Here is a 22,039-nt window from a genome sequence, read left to right on the forward strand (position 1 = left end):
TTGTCCATCCTGTTTGGTGCAGTCTTTCATTGATTCTATTATGGTTATTGCCACAGGCAACTGTGGAGGCTTAGTCATTGGGCATATTTAAGGCAGAGGTTGATAGATTCTTGATTGGTCAGGGCATGAAGGAATATGGAGAGAAGGCAGGAGATTGAGGATGAGAGGAAAATTGGATCAGCCATCATAAAATGGCAGAGCAGACTCAATGGTCCAAATTACCTAATTCTGTTCCTTATCTTATGGTCTGATTAACCTACTAACTGGTATATCTATGGACTGTGGGAGGAAACCAGAGCAAATGGAGGAAACCAAAAGTCCATGGGAAAATATACAAACTCCTTACAGGCAATGGCAGGAATTGAACCCGGGTCATGGGTACTGTGGTGAGTAATGTCAGGAATTGAACCCGGGTCATGGGTACTGTGGTGAGTTGTGCCAACCACTATCCCTTTCATAATTTTTTATGTTTCTATCAGATCCTTCTTCTCATCCTTCTGAATTCCAGACAGTACAGTCCCAGGCAACTCAATTATGTATAGAATTTATTCTCGGCATGTAGACATGCCATACAAGATCTAGTATTAGGTAACCAACTGGGTCAGGTCACAGATCTCTCAGTGGGTGAGCATCTGAGGGACAGTGACCACCGCTCCCTGGCATTTAGCATTATCATGGAAAAGGATAGAATCAGAGAGGACAGGAAAATTTTTAATTGGGGAAGGGCAAATTATGAGGCTATAAGGCTAGAACTTGCGGGTGTGAATTGGGATGATGTTTTTGCAGGGAAATGTACTATGGACATGTGGTTGATGTTTAGCGATCTCTTGCGGGATGTTAGGGATAAATTTGTCCCGGTGAGGAAGATAAAGAATGGTGGGGTGAAGGAACCATGGGTGACAAGTGAGGTGGAAAATCTAGTCAGGTGGAAGAAGGCAGCATACATGAGGTTCAGGAAGCAAGGATCAGATGGGTCTATTGAGGAATATAGGGAAGCAAGAAAGGAGCTTAAGAAAGGGCTGAGAAGAGCAAGAAGGGGGCATGAGAAGGCCTTGGCGAGTAGGGTAAAGGAAAACCCCAAGATATTCTTCAATTGTGTGAAGAACAAAAGGATGACACGAGTGAAGGTAGTACTGATTAGGGATAAAGGTGGGAAGATGTGCATGGAGGCTGTGGAAGTGAGCGAGGTCCTCAGTGAATATCTCGCTTCGGTAGTCACCATTGAGAGGGAATTTGATGACGGTGAGGACAATATGAGTGAGGTTGATGTTCTGGAGCAAGTTGATATTAAGGGAGAGGAGGTGTTGGAGCTGTTAAAATATATTAGGATGGATAAGTTCCCAGGGCCTGACAGAATATTCCCCAGGCTGCTCCACGAGGCGAGGGAAGAAATTGCTGAGCCTCTGGCTAGGATCTTTATGTCCTTGTTGTCCACAGGAATGGTACCGGAGGACTGGAGGGAGGCAAATGTTGTCCCCTTGTTTAAAAAAGGTAGTAGGGATAGTCTGGGTAATTATAGACCAGTGAGCCTTACGTCTGTGGTGGGAAAGCTGTTGGAAAAGATTCTTAGAGATAGGATCTCTGGGCATTTAGAGAATCATGGTCTGATCAGGGACAGTCAGTATGGCTTTGTGAAGGGCAGATCATGTCTAACAAGCCTGATAGAGTTCCTTGAGGAGGTGACCAGGCATATAGATGAGGGTAGTGCAGTGGATGTGATCTATATGGATTTTAGTAAGGCATTTGACAAGGTTCCACACGGTAGGCTGATTCAGAAAGTCAGAAGGCATGGGATCCAGGGAAGTTTGGCCAGATGGATTCAGAATTGGCTTGCCTGCAGAAAACAGAAGGTCGTGGTGGAGAGAGTACATTCGGATTGGAGGGTTGTGACTAGTGGTGTCTCAAAAGGATCGGTTCTGAGACCTCTACTTTTCATGATTTTTATTAACAACCTGGATGTGGGGGTAGAAGGGTGGGCTGGCAAGTTTGCAGACGACACAAAGGTTGGTGGTGTTGTAGATAGTGTAGAGGATTGTCGAAGATTGCAGAGAGACATTGATAGGATGCAGAAGTGGGTTGAGAAGTGGCAGATGGAGTTCAACCCGGAGAAGTGTGAGGTGGTACACTTTGGAAGGACAAACTCCAAGGCAGAGTACAAAGTAAATGGTGGGATACTTGGTAGTGTGGAGGAGCAGAGGGATCTCGGGGTACATGTCCACAGATCCCTGAAAGTTGCCTCACAGGTGGATAGGGTAGTTAAGAAATGGGTGTTAACTTTCATAAGTTGAGGGATAGTGTTTAAATATCGCGAGGTAATGATGCAGCTCTATAAAGCTCTGGTTAGGCCACACTTGGAGTACTGTGTCCAGTTCTGGTCGCCTCACTATAGGAAGGATGTGGAAGCATTGGAAAGAGTACAGAGGAGATTTACTAGGACGCTGCCTGGTTTAGAGAGTATGCATTATGATCAGAGAGTAAGGGAGCTAGGGCTTTACTCTTTGGAGGGAAGGAGGATGAGAGGAGACATGATAGAGGTATATAAGATATTAAGAGGAATAGATAGAGTGGATAGCCAGCGTCTCTTCCCCAGGGCACCACTGCTCAATACAAGAGGACATGGCTTTAAGGTAAGGGGTGAGAAGTTCAAGGGGGATATTAGAGGAAGGTTTTTTACTCAGAGAGTGGTTGGTGCATGGAATACACTGCCTGAGTCTGTGGTGGAGGCAGATACACTAGTGAAGTTTAAGAGACTACTAGACAGGTATATGGAGGAATTTAAGGTGGGGGGGTTATATGGGAGGCAGGGTTTGAGGGTCAGCACAACATTGTGGGCCGAAGGGCCTGTACCATGCTGTACTATTCTATGTTCTATGAACTCATCTTTGGTATGTCTAAAGTGAGGCTACTGTAACTATGCAGTCTACCACACTGTCTCCAAGTTCCCCCATTTGACAGCAATGCCCAGTTCTTTATTCAGGAAAGAGTATAAAGTATAGACTGTTTGCTATGATGCACATTCAAGGGAGCGCAGAAGTGCAATCCAACAAATTAGAAGGGTTTATCTTGAAGCAGTCAAGGAGTGGAATGGTAAAGTTTTACAATGCTGCTGATCATTGATCAAGGTTCGATTCCCACCGCTGTCTATAAGGAGTTTGTATGTGGCTTTCCTCCAGGTTCTCAGGTTTGCTGACATTCCAGAGACCTACAGGTCCGGGAGGGTAAATTGTGGATATGCTATGTTTGGCGCTGGAAACATGGCGGAACTTGTGGGCTGCCCCCAGCACATCCCTCAAACTAAGTCGGGCATTGATGCAAACGACACATTTCGTTGTTTGTTTCAATGTAGCCTAGCTTCAATAAACACAAAGAAATGTAGAATTTCCAATACATAAAGGAACCATTGAAAGCTCTGGGCTAACATTACATTGCACAAAGATAGTTCTCCTTTTAGTTGTTCACTGTGTGTCACCACTTCCACTTGGCAAACGAATAAAGAATAATAAATTCTCAGATTCATATTGAAGCAGCATTCATCCTGAGCCAATCCTCTATTTGCCATCTGAAGGAAGTGAAAAATGGGTCTGCTAACGACGGTCAGAGACTCATTGGCTTCCCACTTTTATATAACCGATTCGACAATTTGGAAGTGTTGGCGGGAGAGCTCATATACTTGTTTCTGCCATATTCTGATGAAACATTGGTTGCATGAGCCACCAGGTTCCGGTCATTGGCAGAAAAATTCCAGATTGATATATGAGGCCGAGCTCTGTTATTCCTGTAACCTACTTAATCATCTGGACAAAGTGAAAGATTAGAAATGCAACCTTTATTGCCGGAAAGGGCAAGAACCAGAGGACAGAGACTTAAAGTGGTTGCTTAAACAGAGAGAAAATAAATCTTTCAGTGCTGCAGGGATCAAAGATTGAGATTCGTCTTTATTCACCATATATATTCATATGTATTGAGAATTTGCTGTGAACTGTAGCCTCCATACCAGGCAAACGTCTTTCTCTCAGCTGAAAGCAGCATTGCATTTCACTGCCATCCTGAAAAAAACAAATTCAATAATATTTTCTCTGCCATTCTGTGCAGCACTGACATAAGTAGAAAAACAGATTTTTTTTTCTAAAATACTTCATCCGACACTTTCAAACTGACCCGGTAAAATTGTTAATTAGTTTCAGATTATTGTTCTGGTATTTATGAGGATGACAACACATTCAGCAAAGTAAAGAACGGCAATGTAAGATGATGTTAATCAAAGTATTGAGGACAGGAGTTGGGATGTTACAGTATAAAAATGATAAAGTTAGAGGTTAAAGTACAGATATGGAAGAAAATATGTATAAATACAGAAATACCAACATGTATTTACAACATAAGCAGCTTTATAAAAAACATTTTAAAGTGTTCCCAGTGGCAGTGACTGAGGAAATAGATAGATGGTGGGGGGGGGGTGGAGTTGGGGGGTAACTAGAATGGTTGATCAGACTAACTGGGTGAAAAAACTTTTAAGATGGTGTGAAGTTTTTGTTTTAATAGTGCTTTCCAGAAGGGAGCTTTTAGAAATGGCAGTTTGCTGGGTGGGTTGTGTCCACAATGATTTTTTTCCTGCCCACTTCTTTGTCCTGGACACACATACGAGTCCGGCAGTGATGGGAGACTACAGTCAATGATCTTTTCTGCCGACCTGACAGTCTCTGTAGTTTTCGTACACTGTGAGAGGGTGGTGCACCAAACCAGACAGCGATGACTGATGTGAGGATGCTCTCTATGATATCAGTGTAGAATTGCACCACCACGTTCTGGGGAAGATGGGATTTTAACAACTGTTGCAAGAAGTACGTCCACCACTGAGCCTTTTTGTTGATGAAGGAGATGTGGTTCTCCCACATGAGGTTCTGCAAAACGTTGATGCCCAGGAACCTGAATGTTGAAATGGTGCAACTATAGAGTTGATGACAAGTGGGTGGATGATTTTAGAGTTAGCTTCTTAGTGGTACCCCCTGGCTGGACAGTAGAGGTAGCAACATCATAAGAATGCAAAATAATCAGAACAGAAATAGACATTTCAGCTCCTCATGCCTCCTATGCCATCTACTCCTTCAGGTGGTACCTTTCTGTCCTGTCCACATGTTCCTTGGTTCTAGCATGGAGAGAAGGTTGGCTGACTGGCAGGAGGCAAACAGTGGGAATAAAAGGGACCTTTTCTGGTTGGTTTCCGGTCACTAGCGGTGTTCCACAAGGGCCAGTGTTGGGTCTGCTATTATTCACGCTACACGTTAATCACCTTGAAGACAGAATTGACGGCTTTGTGACCAAGTCTGCAGATGATACAAAGGTAGGTGGAGGGGCAGGCAGTGTTGAGGTAACAGAGAGTTTCCAGAAGGCTGAGAATGGGAAGAAAAATGACAAATGGAATATAGTGTCAGGAAGTGTATGGTCATGCACTTTGGTAGACAGAATAAAAGCATAGTCTATTCTCTAAATTGACATAAATTCAGAAATTGGAGGTGTGAAGGGACTTGTGAGTCTCAGAGCAGGATAGCCCAAAGGTTAACTTGCAGGTTAAGCCAGTAGTAAGGAGGGCAAATGGAATATTAACATTAATTTCAAGAGAATTAGAATACAAAAGCAAGAATGTAATGCTGAGACTTCGTAAGGCATTGGTCAGACAGCTTTTGGAGTATCCTGAACAGTTTTGGGCCCCTCATTAGAATCAGAATCAGGTTTAATATCATCAGCATATGTCATGAAATTTGCTTTATTTATGTCAGCAGTGCAATGCGTAATCATGGAAAACTGAATTACAGTCAGAATATATCAAACAGTTAAATAAGTTGTGGAAAAAAAATAGAAACAAAGAAGTAGTGAGGGGTAGTGTTCATGGATTCAAAGTCAATTCAAAAATCACATGGCAAGAGGGAAGAAGCTGTTCCTGAGTTGTTGAGTGTGTGTACCTCGTCCCTGATGGTAGCAATAAGCACAAGGCATGACCTGAGTGATGGGAGTCCTTAATGATAGATGCTGCTTTTTTGAAGCATCACTCCTTGAGGATGCCTGGATACAACGGAGGCTAGTGCCCATGATGGATCTGACTAACTTTACAACTCTCTGTAACCTACTTCAGTCTTGTATAGTAGCCTCCGCTCCCCCGACCATAGCAGCCAGTTAGAATGCTCGCCATGGTATAACTGTAGAAATTTGTGTGTGTCTTTGGTGACATGCCAAATGTCCTCAAATTCCTAATGAAAGATAGCCACTGTGGAGCCTTCTTTGTACCTGAATCGATATGCTGGGTCCAGGACAGATACTCAGAGATATTGACACCCAGGAACTTGTAATTGCTCACTCTTTCCACTTCTGATCCCTCGATGAGGACTGTTGATTGTTTCCTCATCTTACCCTTTCTGAGGTTCTCAATCAGTTCTTTGGTCTTACTGATTGTGATATCTAAGAAAGACATGCTGGCATTGAAGAGGTTCCAGAGGAACTTCCTGAAAATGATCCCAGAAACTTATGAGGAACATTTGATAGCTCTGGGCATGTACTTGCTTGAGTTTAGAAGAATGATGGGGTCCTCTTGAAACATTGAGTTATTGAAAGGCCTAGATAGAGTGGACTTGGAGGAAATGTAGGGGGAGAGTGTAGGCACAGCCTCAGAATGGAAAGATGTCTCCTTATTACAAAGATGAATGAGAATTTCTTTAGCCAGAGGTTTGTGTATATATGGAATTCATTGTCAGTGTCGGCTCTGATGGCCAAGGTGCGTTCACCAGCAACTTTTATGTGTGTTGCAAGTCATTGGGTATGTTTAAAGCTGAGGTTGATAGGTTCTAGAATAGTAAGGTTGTCAAAGGTTATGGGGAGAAGGCAGGAGAATGGGGTTGGGATAATAAATAAACCTCAGTAGAATCACAGAGCAGACTCGATGGGTCAAATGGCCTAGTTCTGCTCCTATGTCTTATGGTCTTATTACGTCTTTAATTTCCAGGAAGTTAATGAAGTTAATGAATCATCCTCTAATGCAATCAATAAGTGAGCCTCCACTCATTTCAGAGAATCCCAACAATTCATCAACCTCGAATGAAGAAATTCCCCTTCTTGTCAGTCATCAGTGCCCTGACCTTGATCTTGAGATCCTCATTCTGAACTTTTCAACCAGGAGAAAAATGACCACGTGAATTGGACTTGGATGAAGATCTTTGTATCCTAACTCACAACAGGCGAGGTCCTAGACAGTTGGAATGTAGTAAATGTTGTGCCTTTGTTCACTGACGGAAATAGGGATAATCCAGGCACTTACAGGCCAGTGATCCTAACATCAGTGATGGGAGAGCAATTGGAGATGACGTTTAGAGACAATATTAATGGACATTTGGAGAGATAAGGCCTGATTAAGGATATTCAGCATGGCTTTGTGTGTGGAAAAACTTGTAAAATTAAACAAAGGAGCTTGATGAGAGCAAGGAAATGATGTTATCTATGTAAACATTTGAACATGAACATTAGGGATTTGATAAGGTTGATCCGGAAGGTAAAATGAGTCATGAGGTCCAGGGTGAATTGCAAGTTCAGATGCAGAACTAACTCATCCAGGGAGGAGGGATAGAAGGCTGTTATTCTGGCCGGAAGTTCGTGACCAGAAGTGTCCCACGAGGATCAGGGTTGGGAGATCGGTTGTTTCTGATCTTTTACTTTATTCAGAGATGCGAGGGGTGATTCATAAGTCTGTGGCCTAAGGTAGAAGGAGTCAATTTTAGAAAACCTAGCACATTTATCTTCAACATAGTCCCCTCCTACATGTACACGTTTAGTCCAGCAGTCGTGGAGCATATAGATCCCTTCTTTATAGAAGTGGTCCACAGCAGGGGTGATTGATAAGTTTGTGGCCTTAGGTCGAAGGAGATGAGTTATACAGCTCTCGTTACATGCACATGCATTTCAACTCTTGCAGTGAAAATGCAGAAAGTTTGAAGTTAATAACTCATCTCCTTCTACCTTAGGCCACGAACTTATCAATCACCCCTTGTATAGCAGGGACCCGATAGAGGAGAGGAAAAACCGCCAAGCGGACCATTAAGATGTCCCTCCCCCTCTTTTTGTGACACTTACTGGGGGTGTTGCAGACGAAGGGCCTGAGGGATTGCTGAGGATAGCTACCACCCATCCAACAATCCCTTCAACCTACTATCTTCAGGAAGGAGGTACAGGAGCATCAGGACTAGAACTGCCAGACTGGGTAACAGCTCCTTCCCCCAGGTTGTGAGACGAATGAACACTCTGCCACCACTGAGGTCACGTCACTAGAACTGTTTGGTGTTTACTGTACTGCATTTTGTTAACTTATTCATGTTAAAGTTTTGGGTTATGTGCTGTGTATGATATATGTTGTGTGGGTGCACTGTGGTCTGGAGGAACATTTTTTTTTGTGTACGGTCAGTATACTTGAACTTGAACTTGGAAACAGACCCTTCTGACACAATGAGTCCACCCTGACCGATTACACCCAAGTGACCAATTAACCTACTAACCTGTACATCTCTGGATTGTGTAAGGATACCGGAGAACCTGGAGGAAACCCCTATGGTCATGGTCCTTACAGATCTTCATCATCATGTGCCATGTTGTATGATACGGACAATCGTGGTCTTTCCATGAACATGATTACTCATGGCACATTTTTCTACAGAAGTGGTTTGCCATTGTCTTCTTCTGGGCAGTGCCTTTACCGGATGGGTGACCACGGCTATTAGATTAGATTAGATTAGATAATGAGGACACGCAGTCCTCTTTTATTGTCATTTATTAATGCATGCATTAAGAAATGATACACCTACAGTGTGTTGCAGGAACTCAGCAGGTCGGGCAGCATCAGTGGAAACGATGAGTCGATGTTTTGGGCCGGAACCTTTCGTCAGGACTGAAGAATGAAGGAGGGGGAAGGATTTGAAGAATGCTTGTAGGTTCGGTTGAAAGACCAGTAATTTGAAAGACAAAGGGGTGGGGGAGGGGAAGCATCGACGTCATAGGCAGGAAAACAACGGGTAGTAGAAGAAGGAGGCGGAACCTCTTCTGATTGTCTGTCTCTTAGACAGACAATCTCTGAAGAGTATTGATAGTAAGAGATTTTAAGGGAGGAGGGAGGAGAAGATGGCGGCGCAATGCAGCGCGCGCAGCCATTCCGAATGATATCGTATGTGCTAACTAGGGGGCCATGTACAATCCTGATTTGATGGAGACAGCCGTGAGAGAACGGAGGAACACCTGGAGAAGCTTCTGAAATGCCTACTTCGCTGCCGCTGCTACTGTGCGATCGAGAATCTCCGGAGGGGAAGGCCCCAGATCCTCGGCTTTGCCTATTGCCTGTTGCCGGGGCCGGGGTCAAAGCGCTCGGCGGAGATGGTGCTCCGTGCTCGGTGTCGGAGAGCTGGTCGGAGGCTCAGAGTTTTCGGACGGACTCAGAGTCAGACTGTGGTCGGATGCTTCGAGGACACTGCATCGGCAAGTTTGCGGCGCTGGAGGTTCACTGTCTGCGTGAGATGATGGGACTTCCAAGAGACTTTGAGACTTTTTAACATGCCCATGGTCTGTTCATTATCAAATTATGTATTGCTTTTCACTGTTGTAACTATGTGTTATAATTATGTGGTTTTTGTTAGTTTTTTCAGTCTTGGTTTGTCTTGTGTTTCTGTGATATCATTCTGAAGAAACATTGTATCATTTCATAAACACAAAATAATCTTCAGATACTGGGATCAAAGCAACACTTACAGTGCGCTGGATGAACTCAGCAGGTTGGGCAGCATCAATGGAAACGATGAGTCAAAATTTCGGGCCAGAACCTTTCGTCAGGACTGAAGAATGAAGGAGGGGGAAGGATTTGAAGAATGCTTGTAGGTTCGGTTGAAAGACCAGTAATTTGAAAGACAAAGGGGTGGGGAAGGGGAAGCATCGACGTCATAGGCAGGAAAACAACGGGTAGTAGAAGAAGGAGGCGGAACCGTGAGGGAGGTTATAGGCAGCTGGGGGAGGGGGCAGAGTGAAATAGGGATAGAGGAAGGGAGGGGGAAGAAATTACCGGAGGTTGGAGAATTCTATATTCATACCAAAGGGCTGGAGACTACCTAGACGGTATATGAACATAGAATTCCCCAACTTCCGGTAATTTCTTCCCCCTCCCTCCCTTATTGTCTTTCTTCAGTACGCAATTGTGAAAGAGAACAAAATGATTGTTACTCTGGATCCAGTGCAGCTTGGAAAAAACACAATAGGCATAAAGAACACAATAAATATAAACATAAAAAACAATCCTATGATTCATAATGTACGAGTTACTGTGTGTAGGCATATATACATCCAGGGGCCACTTTATTAGGTACCCCTCAACCATCAGGCTCTTGAACAAAAGAGGGTAACTTTTGTTATTGCGATGTTCCCACAACCAGCGAGCTCACTTTAAGGACTCTTTGCCATGTTATTTCATGCTCTCGTTATTTATTGCTATTTATTTATATTTGTATTCTAACAGTTTGTTGTATTCAATGCTCTGTTTGCAGTTACTATTCCACAGCTATGCTGAGTATGCCTGCAGGAAAAAAAACAATCTCAGGGTTCTACCTGGTGACATGCATGAACTCTGATAATAAATTTTACTTTGAATTTTACTTCCAGTAACTAATAAAGTTGCCTCTGCATGTATGTTTGTGGTCTTCTGCTGCTGCAGTCCATTCACTCAAGGTTTGATGCTTTAAACGTTCAGAAAGGCTCTTCTGCACGACACTGCTGTAACGTGTGGTTATTTCAGTTACTGTCAGCTTGAACCAGCCTGGCCGTTCTGCTCTGTCCTCCCTCATTAACAAGGCGCTTTCGCCCACAGAACTGCCATTCATGGATATTTTTTTGTTTTTCACGCCATTCTCTGTAAATTCCAGAGACTGTTGCATGAGAAAATCCCAGGAGATCATAGAAACATAGAAACATAGAAAATAGGTGCAGGAGTAGGCCATTTGGCCCTTCAAGCCGCACCGCCATTCGGTATGATCATGGCTGATCATCCAACTGAGAACCCTGTACCAGCCTTCCCTCCATATCCCCTGATCCCTTTAGCCACAAGGGCCATATCTAACTCCCTCTTAAATATAGCCAATGAACTGGCCTCAACTGTTTCCTGTGGCAGAAAATTCCACAGATTCACCACTCTCTGTGTGAAGAAGTTGTTCCTCATCTCGGTCCTAAAAGGCTTCCCCTTTATCCTCAAACTGTGAACCCTCGTTCTGGACTTCCCCAACATTGGGAACAATCTTCCTGCATCTAGCCTGTCCAATCCCTTTAGGATTTTATACGTTTCAATCAGGTCCCCCCTCAATCTTCTAAATTCCAACAAGTATAAGCCTAGTTCATCCAGTCTTTCATCATATGAAAGTCCTGCCATCCCAGGAATCAATCTGGTGAACCTTCTTTGTACTCCCTCTATGGCAAGGATGTCTTTCCTCAGATTAGGGGACCAAAACTGCACACAATACTCCAGTTGTGGTCTCACCAAGGCCTTGTACAACTGCAGTGGTACCTCCCTGCTCCTGTACTCGAATCCTCTTGCTATAAATGCCAGCATACCATTCGCCTTTTTCACCGCCTGCTGTACCTGCATGCCCACTTTCAATGACTGGTGTATAATGACACCCAGGTCTCGTTGCACCTCCCCTTTTCCTAATCGGCCACCATTCAGATAATAATCTGTTTTCCTGTTTTTGCCACCAAAGTGGATAACTTCACATTTATCCACATTAAATTGCATCTGCCATGAATTTGCCCACTCACCTAACCTATCTAAGTCACCCTGCATCCTCTTAGCATCCTCCTCACAGCTAACACTGCCGCCCAGCTTCGTGTCATGCGCAAACTTGGAGATGCTGCATTTAATTCCCTCATCCAAGTCATTAATATATATTGTAAACAACTGGGGTCCCAGCACTGAGCCTTGCGGTACCCCACTAGTCACTGCCTGCCATTCTGAAAAGGTCCCGTTTATTCCCACTCTTTGCTTCTGAGATACTCAAACCATCCCATTTTCCACCAGCAATCATTCCACAGACAAAGTCACTTCCCATTCTGATGTTTGGTCTGAACAGCAACTGAATCAATGGACCACATCTGCATACGTTTATGCATTGAGTTGCTGCCACATGATTGCATTAACAAGCAGTGTGCAGATTTGCAGTTCAAAACTGGAGATCCATTAAATATTTTGGAACATCCTCAGCAACAGAAATGCACGCTATCTCTACTGGTAACCTTATGGCCAGGCATATCGCTTAAGGGAAAATCCTGCCTGATGAACCTGATGGAATTCTTTGAAGAGATTACAAGTAGGATAGATAAAGAGGATGTAGTGGATGTTGTATAGTCTGAACTTTCAGAAGGCCTTTGACAGGGTGCCACACATGAGGCTGCCTACCAAGTTAAGAGCCCATGGTACTATAAAAAAGTTATTGGCATTGTTAGAGCATTAGCTGATTGGAAAGAAGGCAGCGAGTGGGAATAAAAAGATACTTTTCTGCTTGGCTGCCAGTGACTAGTGGTGTTCCGCAGGGCAGCGTTGCTGGTGAGGAAGGCAAATGCAATGTTAGCATTCATTTCAAGTGGGCTAGAATACAAGAGCAAGGATGTGATGCTGAGGCTTTATAAGGCACTGGTGAGGCCTCACCTTGAGTATTATGAACAGTTTTGGGCTCCTCATCTAAGAAAAAATGTATTGGCATTGGAGAGGGTTCAGAGGAGGTTGACAAGAATGATTCCAGGAATGAAAGGGTTATCATTCGAGGAAAGTTTGATGGCTCTGGATCTGTACTCGAAGGAATTTAGAAGGCTGAGGGGGGGATCTCATTGAAACCTTTCAAATGTTGAAAAGCCTAGACAGAGTAGATGCAGAAAGGATAGGGGAGTCTAGGACAAGAGGGCACAGCCTCAGGATAGAGGGGCGTCCATTTAAAACAGAGATGCGGAAACATTTCTTTGGCCAGAGGGTGGTGAATTTGTGGAATTTATTACCACAGGCAGCTGTGGAGGCCAAGTTGTTGGGTGTATTTAAGGCAGAGCTAGATAGGTTCTTGACTGACCATGGCATCAAAGGTTATGGGGAGAAGGTTGGGAAGTGGGGTTGAGGAGGGGAAAAACGGATCGGCCATGATTGAATGGCGGAGCAGACTCCATGGGCCAACTGGCATAATTCTGCTCCTATGCCTTATGGTCTTATATTCCTTGCCCAGCACTATTATCAGGCCAGGAGCAATGACAACCTATGGGGTGGTACAACTACTTGGGGATTGTTGGGGGGGGAGTGGCTCGAGGGAGCTGAAGAGCCTATTCTGTGCTGAATATCAATTAAAAAATAAAATATCATGGCTGACTTATTCCTCCTTTCAACCTCATTCTCCTGCCTTCTTTCTGCAACCTTTGATGCCCTGACTAATCAAGAACCTATGAACGTCCGCTTTAAATATACTTAATGACGTAGCCTCCACAGTTGTCTGTCTTGATGTTTTGATGCACGTGTGATCAAAGCTGATCTAATATTTCACAGATAAACCACCATAAGACCACAAGACATAGGAGCAGAATTAGGCCATTTGGCCCATCGAGTCTGTTCCATCATTCCTCCCAACTACTTCCTCCACCCTGGCCTCCATTACAGAAACAGAAGACTATACCTCCACTACCTTATCATTTCTTCTTAGAGTCACCTTATGTACAGACCTTGTGTCACTTAAAGAACATACAATCAGTCTATGTATATGAGCTATCTTATCGATTTTTATTTATTTTATTATTTTTTTATTGCGATGAAACGCAGAGTGGGCCCCTCTGGCCCTTCGAGCCACACCGTCCAGCACTTCCGATTTAGCCCTAGCCTAATGACGAGACAATTTACAATGACCAGTTAACCTACCAACCTGTCCATCTTTGACTGTGGGAGGAAGCCAAAGCACCCGGAGGAAACCCATGCAGCCATGCGGAGAGCGTACAAACTCCTTACAGGCAGCAGTGGCAATTGCCTGAACTATAAAGCGTTGCACTAACCATTATGCTATCGGCTCACCCTGTATTGTGATAATTTTTTTATTATTGTGTTCTTTATTTTATTGTGTGTTTTTCTTTTGCACTGCATTGGATCTGGAGTAACAGTTATTTTGTTCTTCTTTACACTTGGGTACTGGAAATGGCATTAAACAATCCTAACTCTTAAATCTTGAAACTGGAATATTGTTGCAAGTTACCAGTTTAACTTCAGTTTTAAGACAACTCACAGCACATAGCGAATTCAAGAGGATACTGTAAACTGTATTAACTGATGGGAGCCAGTCTCAGTCTGTGTGAAGAACAGCGTGGAGAGCTCTGACCACACACAGCTGAAACAACGGGCATGTCATATAAATTATCATACTTCTGGGTGACATTGAGCAGACACAGGTCAATCATTCATCAGATTCCCAGATTTTTATTTGAATTTACTGTGTTTAAGCAATATATAATGTTCATTTTGTGAAGACTACACACTTTCCAATTGTTATTCCTTAAGAACTTTAATATAACCGAAGACAATCCATTAAATGGAAAAACTGCGCAGGCAATTTAAAACATTGGCTCCATGCTAAAGACTACTCCCTAGTAAACAAATGTTAACAATTTGTAAACACTCCGGGAACGAGGGGATCTGCTTGGGGTACACAGACAATTCTTCCATTTTCTTCCATAGCTCCGAGAGGTAAGCTGTCTATTTGTATTAAAGATATGTGCAAGACTTCTGTTTTGTCAGAACCTTTTGCTTGTGTTTATTTTCCTTTATGTGGTTTGACTACTTTTATGGGGCCTCCGAGTAACAAAGATGCAATAAACGACCAGTAACTCAAACGTTTTTATTGCATGTAATTTGCGGTGTACTTCAGTGAAATATTTAACAGACTTTGGGAAAAACATCAGTTTTCAGTTTTGAAGTAACATACGCATACAAGTGATAATTTTTATATGTTTTCATGGGATTTCTGAATGTCTGTCATGCAGTGTATCTGTATTTTTGTTCTTATGGATCTAAGTAAATGGAAAGGCATGTAAAGCCTTTTTCATGTAATGACACATCTAACTCAAACGTAACAGCTGCATGTTTTTGCCAGGCCTCAAAGGGGAAAATTATAGCTGAGGTTAAATTACATGACCTAGTATGAGACGTCAAAAGCAGACAAAAAGCATGGTCTTGAGTTAAACAAAAATGTTGCAGATTCAGTATGTCAGGAAAATATGATTAAGTCCTTTATTGGGAAGCAAATAGTGCAATTCTGACAAACCCTGAATTATTCGGTTTGGCTTGGATCAGGGAAAATCCGGTTATTGACATAGAACATAGAATATTGCAGCAATGCACTTGCCCTTCTGCCCACAGTGTTGTGCCAACCTTTTAACCTGCTCTAAGATCAATCTAACCCAGGGGTTCCCAACCTGGCGTCCATGGACTCTTTGCTTAATGATATTGGTACATGGCATAAAAAAGGTTGGGAACCCCTGATCTTACCCTTAGTGGAGTTGCGCAGCGATCTGTGCTGGGACCTCTGCTGTACGTGAGTGAGTGAGGCCTCTGTTGGTCAGGGTCGACCATGGACGTTGTGTCCTAGCTATCTAGATATGCAAGCCTGGGCAGTACGATACGGAGAGCAAGCTGCTGCCCTTGTAGCAAGCTCCCCCTCTCCAAGCATCTGATGAACCCATGAACCCAAAGGGACGGCAGAGACCAATACAAATGGTGCCAGCTGCGTTGCAGAACACAATGTAGAACTGTTTTCAGAACTCCAGCTCCAGAATTCTCCCTTGGGGTTTACTCCCAAAGCCTTCAGCATGAGTGGGTATAGCCACGACACCGGAGAGATTTGAGGTCAGAGCTTTCCTTCTCCATGAAAAGGAAATTGTAGGCAGGTTAGCCTAATCTCAGTGGTTGGGAAAGTGTTGGATGAGGTTTTGGGGTACTTGGAAACTTTTTCTTTTCAAATCTTTTTATTGTTATATTATACAAAAGAAATAACATGAGTACATTGAAGTAACAGCACTTACAATGTCTCAAAAAAGACATTATCTTAAAGATTGAAAAAAATTTTTGTGGTAACAAAAAAAAGCCTACCAAGCAGAAAAAGTGAGAAAAAAAAAAGAACCCATTAGGTGTACAACCCCGGAGCCATCCGTCATACAAAAAGCTTCTAAGAATAAACATCAAACCGCCAGCAAGAAAAGAAAATATACTAAAAAATTTACAATTAGATCGTGGAAAAAAACCTATCAAGTAGCTCAAATGATAATAACGAGCAAATGAGCCCCATCTTTTCTCAAAATCAAATAAAGGTTCAAAGGTTCGACTTCTAATTTCCTCCAAACTAAGACATAGCATCACTTGAGAGAACCATTGTGACAAAGTGGGAGCTGATGCATCCTTCCACTTCAACAAAATGGCCCTCCTAGCTATCAATGTAACAAATGCAATAACATGTTGGTCAGACATAGAAATACCATGAATATTTTGAAGAATTATTCCAAAAATCACAGTTAATTTATTAGGTTGTAGACTAATTTTAAGTGCTTTAAAAATTGTTGAAAAAACCGAATTCCAGAACTGGTCCAATATAGAACAAGACCAAAACATATGTGTCAGTGTAGCTATCTCAGTTTTACATCTATTACAATGACTATCAACATTAGAAAAGATTTTAGAAAGTCTCTCCTTCATCAAATGATGGGGTACTTGGAAACTAATGCTAAAATAAATCAAAGTCAGCATGGTTTTGGTAAAGGGAAATCTTGCCTGACGAATCTATTAGAGTTCTTCAAGAAAGTAACAAACGGTGGACAAAGGAGAGGCAGTGGATGTCATTTACTTGGATTTTCAGAAGGCATTTGATAAGGTGTCACACATGAGGCTGCTCAACAAGATAAAATCCAGTGGTTTGACAGGCAGGAGGCAGCGAGTGGGAATAAAAGGGGGCCTTTTCTGATTGGCACTGCTACTTTTCCACATTGTATGTCAATGATTTGGATAATGGAATTGATTGTTTTGTGGCAAAGTTTGTGGATGATACAAAGACAGGTGGAGGTGTAGGTAGTGCTGAAGAAGCAATGAGATTGAAACAGGACTTAGACAAATTGGAAGAATGGGCAAAAATGTGGCAGATGGAATACATTCTTGGAAAATGTACGACAATGCATTTTGGTAAAAGGAACAATAGTGCGGACTATTATCTAAGTGGGGAGAAGGTTCAAACATTAGAGGTACAGAACTACTTACGAGTTCTCATGCAAGATTCCCAGAAGGTTAATTTGCAGGTTGAGTCTGTGGTAAAGAAGGAAAATGCAATGTTGGCATTTATTTCAAGGGGAATAGAATAAATTGGATTGACTGAATTGAATTGAATTGGCTTTACTACTTACATCCTTCATATACATGAGGAGTAAAAATCTTTATACTACGTCTCCATCTAAATGTGCAATGTGCAATTTATAATAATTTATAATAAATAGTATGTACAACAGGATAGTCAATAATACATAGAAATACAGTTGTATCAGCGTGAATTAATCAGTCTGATAGCCTGGTGGAAGAAGCTGTCCCAGAGCCTGTTGGTCCTGGCTTTTATGCTGCGGTACCGTTTCCTGGATGGTAGCAGCTGGAACAGTTTGTGGTTGGGGTGACTCAGGTCCCCAATGATCCTTCAGCCCTTTTTGCACACCTGTCTCTGTAAATGTCCTGAATAATAGGAAGTTCGCATCTACAGATGCGCTGGGCTGTCCACACCACTCTCTGCAGAGTCCTGCTATTGAGGGAAGTACAGTTCCCATACCAGGCAGTGATGCAGTCAGTCAGGATGCTCTCAACTGTGCCCCTATAGAAAGTTCTTAAGATTTGGGGGCCCACACTGAACTTCTTCAACCGCCTGATGTGAAAAAACAAGGAGGTAATACTGAGGTTTTATAAGACACTAGTCAGGCCCCATATCTCAGAAAGGATGCGTTCTCATTGGAGAGAGTCCAGAGGAGGTTCACGAGGATGATTCCAGGATTGAAGGACATCCTTCTAGAACTGAGATGCGGAGAAATTACTTTAGTCAGAGGGTGGTAAGTCTGTGGAATTTGTTGCCACGAGCAGCTATGGAGGCCAAGTCAGTAGGTGTATTTAAGGCAGAGATAGATAGGTTCTTGATTAGCCAGGGCATCAAAGGGTATAGGGTGAAAGCAGGGGAGTGGGAATGACTGGATGAAGTGGATCAGCCTATGATTGAAAGGCGGAGCAGTTTCGATGGGCCGAATGGCCCACTTCTGCTTCTAAATCTTACGGTCTAACACATGAGGAGCGCTTGGCAGTTTGGGATCTGCACTCACTGGAATTTGGAAGAATGCGGGAGGATCTCATTGGAACCTACCAAATGTTGAAAGGACTAGATAGGGCCTGTACTGTGCTGTAATGTTCTATATTCTGTGTTCTATGTTCCATGTTCTATGTTTTATTAAACAAAAACAGAAAAACATCCCTCAAGTTAAAAGATTTGATCCTATAGATGCTGCTTGGCCTGCTGCGTTCACCAGCAACTTTGATGTGTGTTGCTAAAAGATTTGAACGCAAGTTTTTCAGCAGAATAAACACAGCAGTTTCTTCCTTTAAAACATACACACTAAGTTGAGTTGTTGATAAGGGAAGGAGATATATCCTTCTAATCACCTATGAAAAGATATTGTAACTGGTTTAATTATGTGAGGACTTACCTGACATGGTAACCTAGACAAGGGATATTCAAGCTAGCTGAGTAAAGTCAAAGATATTAAAGGGCCTGTACTGTGCTGTGCTGTTCTATGTTCTAATGCTCATAACCCTAGTCTGTTACCTCCCTTGGAGTTGGGCTGTGGGGTCATTTGAATAATTTTTTCAAAGTGTGGGTATTTATTGCCCTCCAGCTTTACTGCTGTGTATCCGTAAGACCATAAGTTTGGTTCTTCAGCAAAGGACCCTAAGATACTGCCGTGAGGACCCAACGGATTCAGTTTGGCTCTCCTCTCACCTCATCTCTTTTCCTCACCTTTCTATCACCTCCCTCTGGTTCTCCTTCCATTTCTTGTCTCCTATCAGATTCCTTCTTCTTCAGCCTTTTAGCTTTTCCACCTATCACCTCCCAGCTTCTTACCTCACACCCCTCCCCCACCCACCCACCTTCCCCCTCACCTGGCTTCACCTGCCAGCTTGTACTCCTCCTCCTCCCTTCACCTTGTTCTGGTTGCTTCTCCCTTTCTTTCCGGTCCTGATTAAGAGTCTCGGCCTGAAGCCTCGACTCCATCAAATGCTGCCTGACCTGCTGAGTTCCTCCAGCATTTTTTGTGTGTTACACCAGATTCATGGCAGGGAAAGGCTATGGAGGTTGACGGTGACCATTTCATTAAAGATGAGCTTTAGTGAAAAGCGCCGTTTGCGTTGAAGATTGTGCTGGGCAGCCCACAAATGTTACCCTGTGTCTGATGCCAATATCGCATGCCTTCAACTTACTAACCCTAACCCATACATGATTGGAGTGTGGTTGGAAACTGGAGCATCTGGGGGAAACCCATGCAATCACAGGAAGGAAGGGCAAACTCCTTATAGGCAATGGCGGGAATTGAACCCTGATCTTACAATTGGCTCTGTAAGGTGTTATGCTAACTGCTACACTGCTGTGCTGCATGGATGATCTCCGTGAAGAGGCTCCCTGCTCCCTCCTCATGTTGTAATGCACACAACAGCATCTATGGAGAGGAATAAATGTTTAACGTTTCAGGCTGAGACCCTTCATTGGGACTGGAAAAGAAGGGAGAAGAAACCAGGATAAGAAGGAATGTAGGGGAGGGGGAAGAGTACAACTTGGCAGGTGGTAGGTGAAACCGGGTGAGGAAGAAGGGAACGAAGTGAGAAGCTGGGTGGTGATAGGTGGAAAAGGGAAGGGGCTGAAGAAGAAGGAATCTGATAGGAGAGGACAGTGGACCATGGGAGAAAGGGAAGGAGAGGAACTGGAGGGAAGTGATAGACAGATGAGGTGAATAGAAGGCATGAGAGGCCTGAATGGGGAATGGGGAAAAGTGCTAAGTGGGAATTACCAGAAATTAGAGAAATCAATGTTCTTGTCATCAGGTCGGAGGGAACCTAGACAGGATATGAAATGTTCAACAAATGTTTTATTTAGTACTTTGATGGAATTAGCAGAAGCATACCAGGCTACAGCCCTGGCAGGTAAACACAAGAAACAGGCCCATCACGTGCTTCATACAAGGCAGTGCGGCTCGCCAAGTGTCTGAAAGCAAAGTCGCCAAACTTGCAAAAACATGAGCAAAGTTTTAATAAAATGTCCAAGGGTTCGTGTGAAAACAATGAGTGTGATATGGGATATCTCTAAATCTGAGGCTGGATACATTTTTTAGACACAGGAGATTCTGCACATGCTGGAAATCCTGAGCAACGCATGAAATGCTGGAGGATCTCAGCAAGTCAGGCACCACCTACGGAGAGGAAAACAATGTCGACGTTTTGGGCCGAGTCCTTTCATCAGGGGTTTCCATAAATACTGAAACACAAACAAGAGAAAACCTGCAGATGCTGGAAATCTGAGCAACACACACGAAATGCTGGAGGAACTCAGCAGGCCAGGCAGCATCTATGAAAAGGAGTACAGTCAACGTTTTGGGCCTAGACCCTACAGGAGGACTCACTGCCTGACAAACTGAGTTCCACCAGTATTTTGTGGGTGTTACCCTGGATATGCTTCAGATGTACTTCCACAGGAGCAGAATATTGTCCAGCAACGTCCCAAGTCTTAAGACCAAAAGACATAGGAGCAGAATTAAGCTACTTGACTTATTGAGTCTGTTCCACCATTCCATCATGTCTGATTTATTATTCCTCTCAGCCCCATTCTTCTACCTTCTACCCGTAACCTTTGGTGCCATTAATAATCTAGAACCCATCAACCTCTACTTTAAGTATATCCAATGATTCAGCTGGTTGTGGCAACTGAATTCCATAGATTCACTCTCTCCTGAATCTCCATAACACATCCAAGCCAACTTTCTTACCTGCCTTTTCCTTTTAGGCTTAGGAGTGATCATGATCTGCCTATAATCAGCCCTAGAGTCATGGAGTCATAGAAAAACACAGCACAAAAAGAGGCCCTTTGGCCCATCTAGTCCATGCCAAATCATTTAGACTGCCTACTCCTGTCAACCTACACCTGGACCATAGCACTCCAAACCCCTTCCCGTGCAGGTACCTATCCAAACTTTTCTTAAATATTGAAATCAAGCTCGCATGCTCCACTTGTGCTGGCAGCTCATTCCACACTCTCACAACCCTCTGAGTGAAGAAGTTTCCATCCAGGGGGTCAGTGTGGACATGGTGGAGGATTACAAATACCTAGGGATACGAGTTGACAATAAACTGGACTGGTCAAGGAACACTGAGGCTGTCTACAAGAAGGGTCAGAGCCGTCTCTATTTCCTGAGGAGACTGAGGTCCTTTAACATCTGCCAGACGATGCTGAGGATGTTCTACGAGTCTGTGGTGGCCAGTGCGATCATGTTTGCTGTTGTGTGCTGGGGCAGCAGGCTGAGGGTAGCAGACACCAACAGAAACAACAAACTCATTCGTAAGGCCAGTGATGTTGTGGGGAAGGAACTGGACTCTCTGACGGTGGTGTCTGAAAAGAGGATGCTGTCCAAGTTGCATGCCATCTTGGACAATGTCTCCCATTCACTACATAACGTACTGGTTGGGCACAGGAGCACATTCAGCCAGAGACTCATTCCACTGAGATGCAACACAGAGCGTCATAGGAAGTCATTCCTGCCTGTGGCCATCAAACTTTACAACTCCTCCCTTGGAGGGTCAGACACCCTGAGCCAATAGGCTGGTCCTGGACTTATTTCCTGGCATAATTTACATATTACTATTTAACTATGTATGGTTTTATTACTATTTATTATTTACGGTGCAACT

At 43.4% G+C, this 22,039-nt stretch overlaps 1 protein-coding gene across 1 annotated transcript in view; it reads left to right on the forward strand.

Moving 5' to 3' along the window:
- The first annotated feature begins 14,528 nt into the window (after nt 1-14,528).
- LOC134343579 (collectin-10-like) overlaps nt 14,529-22,039 on the forward strand; it is a 134,881-nt gene continuing 127,370 nt past the window's right edge. The window contains exon 1 of the mRNA XM_063042332.1: nt 14,529-14,764. The gene's annotated coding sequence lies outside the window, so the exon portion shown is untranslated. The remainder of the gene's footprint in view (nt 14,765-22,039) is intronic.

The sequence above is a fragment of the Mobula hypostoma genome, chromosome 1 (assembly GCF_963921235.1).
Source record: "Mobula hypostoma chromosome 1, sMobHyp1.1, whole genome shotgun sequence".
NCBI classification, from domain to species: domain Eukaryota; kingdom Metazoa; phylum Chordata; class Chondrichthyes; order Myliobatiformes; family Myliobatidae; genus Mobula; species Mobula hypostoma.